This window comes from Schistocerca gregaria, chromosome 11 (genome assembly GCF_023897955.1).
Source record: "Schistocerca gregaria isolate iqSchGreg1 chromosome 11, iqSchGreg1.2, whole genome shotgun sequence".
Classification (NCBI taxonomy): Eukaryota; Metazoa; Arthropoda; class Insecta; order Orthoptera; family Acrididae; genus Schistocerca; species Schistocerca gregaria.
The window spans coordinates 107,799,388-107,810,908 of record NC_064930.1 but is presented as its reverse complement, the minus strand read 5'-3'; the positions used below and the strand labels follow the sequence as shown (position 1 = coordinate 107,810,908).

The window sequence follows — 11,521 nt, the reverse complement described above, 5'->3', positions numbered from 1 at the left end:
GCTCCCGGGACCGGAACGACTCCCCACCGCCCCCCCCCACTCGCTCGCATGCACACACGTGTCCATACGCACATACACAGACATATATATATCTCCCCTCCCCCCTCTATCCACCACACCTGACAACGGCCACAACCATCTAGTCTACCTGCTCAAGGCCGGCAATGGCACTGTGCTTCCACCAGGCCCTATATAGGGGCAAGGTTGGTTGGTTGGTTCCGTGTGTTTACAAATGTCTTCTTGTGACTGTGTGTGTGTGTGTGTGTGTGTGTGTGTGTGTGTGTGCGCACGCACGCGCGAGTGTATACCTGTCCTTTTTTTCCTCCTAAGGTAAGTCTTTCTGCTCCCGGGATTAGAATGACTCTTTACCCTCTCCCTTAAAATCCACATCCTTTTGTCTTTCCCTCTCCTTCCCTCTTTCCTGAAGAAGCAACAGTTGATTGTGAAAGCTTGAATTTTGTGTTTATGTTTGTGTATCTATCGACCTGCCAGCACTTTTATTTGGTAAGTCACATCAACTTTGTTTTTATAAATAAAATAGAAAGAAACTTCCACATCGGAAAAATATATTAAAAACAAAGATTCCAAGACTTACCAAGCAGGAAAGCGCCGGCAGACAGGCACATGAACAAAACACACAAACACACACACAGAATTACTAGCTTTCGCAACCGATGGTTGCTTCTTCAGGAAGGAGAGGGAAAGACGAAAGGATGTGGGTTTTAAGGGAGAGGGTAAGGAGTCATTCCAATCCTGGGAGCGGAAAGACTTCCCTTAGGGGAAAAAAAGGACAGGTGTACACTCGCGCATGCGCGCGCGCGCACACACACACACACACACACACACACACACACACACACACACAGTCACATATGTCTGCTTGTGCCTGTGTATGTGCGGATGGATATGTGTGTGTGTGTGTGTGTGTGTGTGTGTGTGTGTGTGTGTGTGTGTGTGTGTGTGTGTGTGCGCGCGCGAGTGTACACCTGTCCTTTTTTTCCCCCTAAGGGAAGTCTTTCCGCTCCCGGGATTGGAATGACTCCTTACCCTCTCCCTTAAAACCCACATCCTTTCGTCTTTCCCTCTCCTTCCTGAAGAAGCAACCATCGGTTGCAAAAGCTAGTAATTCTGTGTGTGTGTTTGTGTGTTTTGTTCATGTACCTGTCTGCCGGCGCTTTCCCGCTTGGTAAGTCTTGGAATCTTTGTTTTTAACAACTTTGTTTTTGGATATACATACTGTAATTAGTCACACACGTTATTGAATTTCCTGTCTCAGAAGGAAACAGAATTGGTAATTCTAAAACATGAAACAGTTGCAAAAACACAGTTTATGGATGACATGCCCTAGGTCCTTAATAATAAATATATGGAAATATGGCCAAAGTGTGGCAGTCCCAGGCCCTCTTCGTAGCATTGTAGTCAGTGACAACACAGAAAATGTTGGGGGTGCAAACCAGAGACTGTATCTGATTGGCAGAACACTCAAGATTTAACAGCACTACAATAGAGGTTGCTTACAGCACACCAGTCCATCCTGTGCCACAGTACTGCTTCTCAGTATGGGATCCTTATATGATTGAAGACTCCAAAAACTGCGAAAGGCAGCTCGTTTTGTATTACCGCAAAATAGAGGGATGTGTCATATGCAAGTTTGGGTGGCAACAATGGAAACAAATGTACTTTACTTTGTGGTATGAGGATGTCATGAAATGACAACTTTCTCCTATAAATGTGAAAATATTATGTGCAACTACAGAGAAATGGAATACGAGAAATCTGAAGTCAAACCAATTGATTAAAGTGAATTTTTCCCCACATGCTTGGAGTGGAACAGTAGAGGAAGTGGTTCAGTGAATTGGCTTCCAGGCACTGGAGTGGAAATTGCATATTAGTCATGGAGCTGTAAATCAGTTGCATGGCTTATCTGGATGGGAAGATAATGAACTAATTTTGCTGTACTGTGTGGAGAAATCTCTGAACGGAAGCCACTGAATCCCACAGAACGATCTCTGAAAATAAGTTAATTTACACCTAATATAGACACCCAAAAATTTTAATGACTGGTCAAATAGGTAAAAGTTCAAGTAACTCTAAAGACATTTCAAGTAATGAATTAGAAAAGTACAAAAATTGATACACAAAATAGGACAAAATGAATGCAAAGGTAATTTTACAGGAGCAACTGTGCTTCACTGTGAATGGCACTTACAAATTAATGTCCAGCAGTTCATTGTAATCTAACATAGCTATCAAGAAACTGCAAGAATAAAATTTCTTAGGGCCAATAACATGCAAAGCATTTTTGTAAAACAAATGACAAAATATAAAAAATGAGTAATGGAATTGATTTTTTGGGAGTTAAGCAGGGCAAATGACAACAGCCTAAGAAACGTGTCTATGTATAGGTGGGAACAAATGAACAAGCAACATCTTAGCATTTAATTACAAATAAAAGTAGCTGCCCCTCCCCAACAAACACACACACACACACACACACACACACACACACACACACACACACACTAAGGTTTCAAATTTAGGATTCCAAAGACATAAGCATTCATCGGTGTGAGATGTTCTGAAGGGAAGACATGTTGGGGAGAAAATATTGGAGGAAAAATAGAGCAATGGAAGAACAAATAGCCACACAGTCCCGCGAATTGACCAAAGTATCTATTTGGGGGACAGACATTTCAAACAGCAGATTTTGGTTTATTGGTAGAATACAGGGGAAATGCAGTCAGTCTATAAAGAAGATTGCTTATAAATCACTTTTGCCACCTGCCCTAGAGTTCTGCTGAAGTGTGAGAGACCCGTACCAAACAGAAAGAGGTATACTGAGTATGAGACTGTCTGAACAATTGGTCACATGTTAGAGCCATGAAAGGGTCACAGATGCTTTAAATAACTGGTAGACTAATAGTCAGAAAGTGTCCCAAGAAAGCCTACTTACAAAGATTTAAGAACCAGCTTTAAAAGACAGTATTAGTCCCCTACGTATAACTCCTGCAGGGATCGGAACAAGATTAGATCAATTTCAGCTCACATTAAAACATACATGAAGATAGTGGGAAAATCTATTCTGGTACAATGAGTCACACCCTGTGCCATGCATTTTATCAGCAATAAAAAGAGTGGTAAATACCTATCAAATTCTCACACTTATCACCAACAAACCCCTATTTAAAGTTGAGGTATCTCGCAGAGAGTTCAAGAGTTAATTAACAAAACTGGCCATATATAAATTATAAAAATAGAAAGGGCACAATATGAAGGAAAAATCCGAAATGAAATTTTGGAGGATAACACATCCGAGCCTCGAAACACTTCCTGCGGAGCATAGTACGCTCTGCATGTTGCTTATTGGCTTCCAATGTTGCCTCCAGCAAAGCACCATTCAGTTCCAGTTCCAGGCTTGCCTGTTTCAACTCCAGCTTCTCATTTTCCCTCTGGTCTCTCTTTTTCTGTCTTTCACACTCCATCTCAAGCCTCTCCTTTAAATAATTGTTCCTCCCTTCTTGGGTATCTCTTTGTGTACAACTCTTGACTTTAAGCTTCTTGTGGGGGCAGGGGAGGGGGAGGGGATGTACTTGCAGAGTTCTTACTCGTGCATAAAAATTGTCTACATGCTCACACAGAAGTGTGGCACAGGAAAGTATTCCATCGTAGCCATGTTAGAACTTACCCAGCGATGAAAATAATGTAGTACTTGAAAGAAGGCACTAAAAAGACAGAGTAAAATCAGATTTGCTTGGATAAAGATAATGAACATAGTGAAATAGAAATCCTTTTTGGCACAATTTTATTACTCAATACTTAATTACCATTTCACTAATGAACAGGTTTTTTAGTTTAAATACCTCTAGAAGGAATAATCAGAAACTGGAAATTTCTGCAATACTTAGAAAGGATAAAATGCATATTAAGCAATGCAAGAATAAAGAAATGAATTACAGTGCCTCTAACCAAGTAAATTATAGGCATTACTAGTTTACAAAGCAAACTGGGGTCATATCTGCTTGGCAGATTACTACCTATAAAGAAATTTGAACAGAACTACCAATGAGTGTACTGAAAAACGAAAAAAGTTCACATATACATCCACCATACTCCCACAGTTACCACTGACAGAACTGGCGACCTACAAAACTGTCGACAGAGATCTTCCAAATATGAATCGAAACACAATTTTTTTAATATTTACAGATAGTGGTAAAACAAAATTGTGATACATCCAGTTACCTTAGAGGATGAATTTAAAAATAACCTACGCACTTAAACCATAATTTAAAGGATACAGAAAATAGGAAGGACATATACAACAAAAAGCTATGAAACTACAATGCTCTCACACACATGGACTTTTAGCATTTAATAATTAACAGCCAGGACAGTACAAATGAAACTATCAGAAATCATTTGCTTTGAAAATACTCCATACAATGCACTTCAACATACTTTAGTAGCTTTGTATGAATGTCATAAAATGCACCCTCAGCAAGCATGTAGGTGTATTTCAATCAAAGAATTCAACTTTCCCTGGAACAGTCTGGTTGCTTGGTTGTTCGCTGGTCGCTGCCTCCACCACATCTAAAGAAATCTAAATAAAAAAACTGTTATAAACTAGAAGTCTTTTAAAGTATTTCATCTGATGAATGTATGAAGTGTTGACTGTAACTTACTAGCACCATGAACCCAGCCTTCAGAGTAAATGTTGCTCTTCTGAAAGATTTCGCCCATTTCTTTCATGTTTTTGAACTCTACCTGATTTCTTGTTGTTGTCCACTACACCCTTATATAACTATGTAGCAAACATAGCCATTTGTTCTCACACTGCGCTGGCGAAAACATATTTCCCAAAGCTTTCTTGGTAGAAATGGACATCGCGTCCCAGAATTGCTGCTTCCGCTTCAGGTCTCGGCTCTTAACGAACCGTTCATTATGAATTCTATAGAATTCAACAACTTTCTAGGTACCTTCCCTGTCCTACAATGTTTCAGGTGTGGGGCATTAACAAAAGGGTTCTTGGGTGCGAGGTGAATGGAAAACAAACAACTCTTCCATTACCTTGTAGTCTGAAAATAACAGATAAATAGAATTTCCATATTCTCAAACATAATTAATATTCACAGATCACTTTCACAATTAATTTACAAATAATCTTACTTTGCATCACCTCGTCCCCATAAAAGTCATTGCTGTTGCTACTGCACACGGTCGACGTTCAACGGTAATGGTAACAACTGAAGATCAGTTACCTCACACGTGACTCCAACCAGAAATGGGCCGAGAAATGTAGGAGCAGAGCAAGTAGCAAGCACCATAAGTTCTACATCATCGTAGACATGTATGCGCAGTGGCACCTTTTTTCTCGCGCTGGAAAACTGCTCTCTGACAACTGCTCAAACAAATTATCCAGTCACGACAGTGTGTCTGCCTCATTTAGTAGTGAAGGTCCAGGCCCGAAAAACAGTGCAGGAGGTGAAATGGTGGTTGACACTCCACCTAGTGAAGAGGGGTGACGCGAGAGGGCAGCAGCTGCCAACAGTGGCGAGCACCAAGCCCCCGTGTAGTACAGACAGGTGTCGGCAGAGGCCAAGTGCGAGGTGCAGAGCTGGCAGGAAATGTTTTAGCGAAAGCCCCGGACATTGCACAAGCCCCACCCATTTACGCTCCTCTGTGCCAACCGAGTGGATGTGTAAAGGCTTTGTCCGTGCTGAGTAATGATCTTTGGACATCGTCACGCGTAGTGCATCAATGTGTGTGTTGCTTTTTGTAGAGTGAGAATTTGCTTGTTCCCTCTCTTTTGTAGTCCACGTGTTTTACTGCAGTTGATTATAGAAGTAGAGTTGTTGTGTTAGAAGTACTTCTTACAAGGGAACCTCCCCATCGCACCCCTCTCAGATTTAGTTATAAGTTGTCACAGTGGATAGGCCTTGAAAAACTGAACACAGATCAATCGAGAAAACAGGAAGAAGTTGTGTGGAACCATGAAACAAAAAAGCAAAATATACAAACTGAGTAGTCCATGTGTAAGATGGACAACATGAAGAAGAATATCAGCTGAGCAGCGCCGTGGTCCTGTGGTTAGAGCGAGCAGCTGCGGAACGAGATGTCCTTGGTTCAAGTCTTCCTTCAAGTGAAAAGTTTACTTTCTTTATTTTCAGACAATTATTATCTGTCCATTCATTCATTGACGTCTCTGTTCACTGCAATAAGTTTAGTGTCTGTGTTTTGCGGCCGCAACACAAAACCATGTGATTAGCAGGAATACTCGCTCTTCCGTGCGCTGTAGTTGACTGACGTCATCTGTTTCGATGTTTCTTTAGGAGTAGCGTCCCCATATTATGGGGCAGTTACCTCGCATCGGACAAACGGACGGACAGATAATAACTGTCTGAAAATAAGGGATTAAACTTTTCACTCAGAGGAAGACTTGAACCGAGGACTCTCGTTCCGCAGCCGCTCACGCTAACCACGGGACCACGGCGCTCTTGAGCTCACATTGTCCTTGATGTTGCCTATCTTGCCCATCGTCTACTCAGTTTGTATATTTTGCTTATTTTTTTCATAGTTCCACACAACTACTTCCTGTTTTCTCGATTGATCTGTGTTCAGTTTTTCAAGGCCTATCCACTGTGCCAACTTATAACTAAATCTGAGGGAGGTGCGATGGGGAGGTTCCCTTGTTAGCAGTTTGTGTAGTTAAAACATTTAACACTAGAGTAACAAGGTGCTAATCCCAAGACATAAATAACGAGGTGGGGTAAAAATTTGCCCAACGTTTTTCTGAATTATTTGTTTCATGAAAGAGGTTCTGGAGGAACATAAAGTGATAATCACACAATATGAAACATTTATTAAAAAGTATAGTTATGTTTCATAATTTGACAAAGCAAATCGTAACAATAATATCAATGCATTTTATTGTATCATGGTTGCCTTATGCAGAAATATGACACTGCACTTATCTTTTTCATTCAGTTACCCTTTGTTGTGACATTGCAAAACACCATAGAATAAATCAAAAGGCATAAGAATCATTGAAGGAAATAACATATAAATTGGTAAAAATATATTAAAAACAAAGATTCCAAGACTTACCAAGCGGGAAAGCGCCGGCAGACAGGCACATGAACAAAACACACAAACACACACACAGAATTACGAGCTTTCGCAACTGGCAGTTGCTTCGTCAGGAAAGAGGGAAGGAGAGGGAAAAATGAAAGGATGTGCTGTCCTTTTTTTCCCCTAAGGGAAGTCTTTCCGCTCCCGGGATTGGAATGACTCCTTACCCTCTCCCTTAAAACCCACATCCTTTCATTTTTCCCTCTCCTTCCCTCTTTCCTGACGAAGCAACTGCCAGTTGCGAAAGCTCGTAATTCTGTGTGTGTGTTTGTGTGTTTTGTTCATGTGCCTGTCTGCCGGCGCTTTCCCGCTTGGTAAGTCTTGGAATCTTTGTTTTTAATATATTTTTCCCATGTGGAAGTTTCTTTCTGTTTTATATAAATTGGTAAAACGTATAAAGCTAACAACTACGAAAAATTTCCTCGTGTGAAAGGGAACACAGATTTTATAAATTATTTTCAAAATTTGATGATATTTTGAATACACTAGACATTTTTCAAACTAAACTGTTATGGCAGCTTAGACAAATATTTTTCCGATGGTCCTTGCACACTGGTTTCGAACAGACATGGCATTCAAAGTAGCTTTTCTGTTCTTCTTTTCGACTGCAAAGAAAGCATCGTCCACTTTTTAGATCATTTCTAGTTGTGCTGCTGTTGTGTCTGATTGGTTGCCTGCAAGCGGATCAGGAAGAGGGAGCTAGGCAGTAACCTGGCTGAGGCGGAGTTGGCTCGTCCAGCCTCGTAGTTCTGGAGCAGAATCTGTGAAGCTGGAATAGCTTTTAAACCAGGGAACTCAGTGTGATTGTAAATAAGCCTCTAATGAAGAAGAGAGTTGGAGTAAACATTACTCGAGCTTACGAGGCACTGACACCTGAACTAAACTGTGTGAGGTGTAACTACTACTCTGTGCAACTAGATGCCGTGAGAGTCTAAGTCCCACCCCTGAGGCAGAGTAGCACAGTGACCATGTCAGAGGCAGAATACTAGCGGAATCTGCCGTTTATATTATCTCCTGTGACGTTACTATGACGCTTGGGATCTTCCTTGGCTCTGGCTGCCTTCCGATCCCAGAGTCTGTAACGTAGCCGCCCTGAGTGGAAGTTTTCTGTTATCAGGCGCTACGCCGCGCTGGCTCTTTCCGTTGTGTACTAACCTTGTGTGGAGGCTTTCCATCTGTCAAAGCACTTTAATGCCTATAACAGCGGCTCCTGCTGCTATGTCACAGGATCGTAATTTCACAGGCAGCTTAACATACGCCTGTTCGTACTTCATTCGCGACGCTGCTGATCTTGGAATATCACTCCCAATATGTGTCAGTCTGTTCCACGGCTATGCGTAGCTCTTTGAGTAAATTTCTTCTCATGATTCTGTCCTCCATTTTTGCTTCAATCAGCCCGAATGCCAATGACTTGAGAAAATTGCTTAGGCTGTTTGTGCCGCCATTATCCTTATACAAGATGTGGGTATTTATTCCTCGTGCATCTAAAAGCACGAACGTGTATCGCATTGTCCAGTGCCTGGTTTTTCTTGCTGTGGTCTTGTTGTGGCATAATAAATCAAATTCACCGACTCCTCCTTTATCATTGTAGGAAAGTATTATGTTCAATTTCTTTGTCTTCTCACCTGTTTCTCCTATCTCGTGCATCGTTCACAAAAGATTAACGTTTTTATTTTTCTTTGGATTCTATGACTCCAACATTCTCCTGTAAATGAATACAGATAAAGAAACTGGCCTACTCTTGGTTTCAAGCAGGGATTCAGGCATTTCTGTTTTTTTCTTGCGTAAGGTGCCAACCATTGTCACCTTTTTGTCAGTCAGTTTGTCAGCTACTTCACAAGATGCAAACCAGTTGTCCATTGTAATGTTCCGGTTGGTTCCGTATACAAGTTCACATAATTTCATAACATAATATGAAGGAACTGAAACACATTCGGCCCTAGTCTCTTTCCCCAAATATGGAATTCCTGCATAAAAATAATGTCTTCACGTCACATAATGAAATTATCTTCAGCCCATATTTGTCCAGCTTGCTTGGCAGATACATTTTGAATGAGCGTCTGCCTCTAGAGCTAAGGAATGTCTCGTCAATGGTTAGGAGGGCAGAGGGAGTGTAAAATTCTTGTCTGTGTTTGACAAACATACACCATAAATCACAAAATGCAGCGAACTTGTCTGCCGTTCTTCTTTGCAGTCTGCTATGTTGGTCGTCAAATCTTAGATTATCGATCAGAAACTCGAATCGCTTTTCCGCATAACTCCTCGGAAAAATGGGGACCTGTATACTCCGGACCATGCATCAGTACAATTCAGATGCACATTTTTTAGAGCTCCACTCATAATAAGTATACCAAATAAAGCTTTTATTTCGTTTTGATTGGTATCTCCAATTAACCGTTGTGGTAGCATGAATTTTTCCCTTGAATTAGCAATTTTTTGGTTTGTGTATGTAACTATTAGTGAAACTGTGTCACAAGTAAACAACATTTCAAATAATTTCAGGGGAGATGTTTTGTTTATTGCCTTGTCTACTGCACCAAGTGCACGTATCACTATATTCTTTGCTGGCACTGTCACACATTTTTGTGGAAGGGATGGGTGATCCAACAGTACCCATTTCTGCCATATAAAATTTTTATTACATGGCTATCTCTTTCGTCTGATGAATCAACCTCAAATGGCGGTACATCGAATTCGTTATCCTCCTGGCGTCTGTGATATGACCGTCTTCAGGTTCACTCACATCTTCGTCTGACTTGCTCTAATATACGTTTTCAGCCTCTTGACGCTCAAATTCTCTTATTCTGGCCTGATAAGAGAGCAATCACTATGAGTTCTAACAGCGCCTACATTCACCTTAAACGTTGTCACCGTTTTTTTGGCTAGCTTAATTTCAGCTGTGAGTTCTGAAAACATTGAGACAACCTTTTTCTTTTCAATTGACACTGCTTCCTGCTTCTTACAAGTAGCATTTGTGCAAAAATTGCTTCCCTCTCATCAATCATTATTAATCTCATATCATCAATCACGTCAATAACAAGTGCATCTGACAGTAAGCGATTTTGCAAGGGAATGTCACTTCTGCTCTTCTTTTCTGTTTGGCAAACAATATGAATGTGCTTACACATATTTAATACTATAATCAATGCACGTGAAAGAATACAAATGACTGTACACTAATTGACACTTGCAGTTAATGTCATAATCCTTCCCAGAGCAGACATCATTAGATTTTGACGGAGGTTCTTCCCAACCACTGTCTACCTGCATAATGAAGTCGTCCATTAAAATAGACTTGTGCCTAACACGAATGTCTTTTATCGTACTAGTTACCTTTCCTTTCACTATCACAGTAAGCCTATCAAACAGCTTTGCAGTTACAAATGTCAGTGCTGATATACCTTTTTTTGAGCCTTTTCACTTCCTTCACATTAGCATGTACATATTTCAAAGCCTTGAGCATACTCTCCAGGTGCATGTTGGTATTGAGTCCAGCTTGCATCCTGTGACAATATGCCCAACAGTTTGCATTTTTTGCATAGTAGATCGTGTAATAATGATGAAATTCGGATGTATCTGGACCTCGTAGAGCTTCTGGAGTGCTTTTTGCAGTGATTTTTCAAATATGGCAACATCTCTTGCCTGCATTAATATCTTGACAAGCTTATACACCCCAGTTCTCTTGTCCTTATGTAGAGCTTTATTGTTAATGTTGTTCCTCCATGCTCTATCCACATGCCAGGTGCCGTTAAAGTATCTTTTTAGGAGGCCCCATTGCTCTGTTCCAAGCGATTATGCCAGATCTGACATGAATACCTTGGGGCAGATCTGCCCAACCTAAGTATTAACATAGTTGAGAAATGTATTTAATACCCCAGTCGTTTCTGTTAGAAATGAACATGGAAATCATTGCCTCATATCATCCAGTACTAGTATTGTGGTAAGTTCTAAATCATAGCTGTTTAGACAATCAGTGCCATCAACACAAATAGTCATTTCCATATTTTGCCAATAATTCAATTTGTGCAGTGTTCACTATTACTAACATGAAATCCTCGCTTGTCAATTCTGGATGTCAGTCAGTGATTATGTCTTGAAGCTTATAAAATAATGCACACGGATGATCACTTTTCTTAACTTCTTGTACTCAAGCTTTGATGCTGATGGCATCATTTTGATGTCCGACTGACTTTGAAGCCAAATTATAAGAAGCGCTGCACTGTCGATCAAATTTTGCCAATACAATGGGAAACAGGATTGCTACACCAATGTCTGCAGCTATGCTCTTATGGTGTCAGATTCAAATGACTCAAGTCTAGCTCATGTCCAACACGAGTGGACAGCCAATTGAGAAGGCACTTTTCATCCTTATAGAGGACTTTCATCTCTGCAG

The 11,521-nt window shown here is 40.7% G+C and overlaps 1 long non-coding RNA gene across 1 annotated transcript; it reads right to left on the bottom strand.

Annotated features, from left to right (window-relative positions):
- Positions 1–4,198: 4,198 nt before the first annotated feature.
- LOC126295375 (uncharacterized) lies at positions 4,199–5,498 on the bottom strand. Its single transcript, XR_007552477.1, has 3 exons — positions 5,167–5,498; positions 4,683–5,075; positions 4,199–4,600 (listed from the first exon to the last, which is right to left on the bottom strand). It is a non-coding gene; the product is annotated as an uncharacterized LOC126295375 (long non-coding RNA).
- Positions 5,499–11,521: the final 6,023 nt, after the last annotated feature.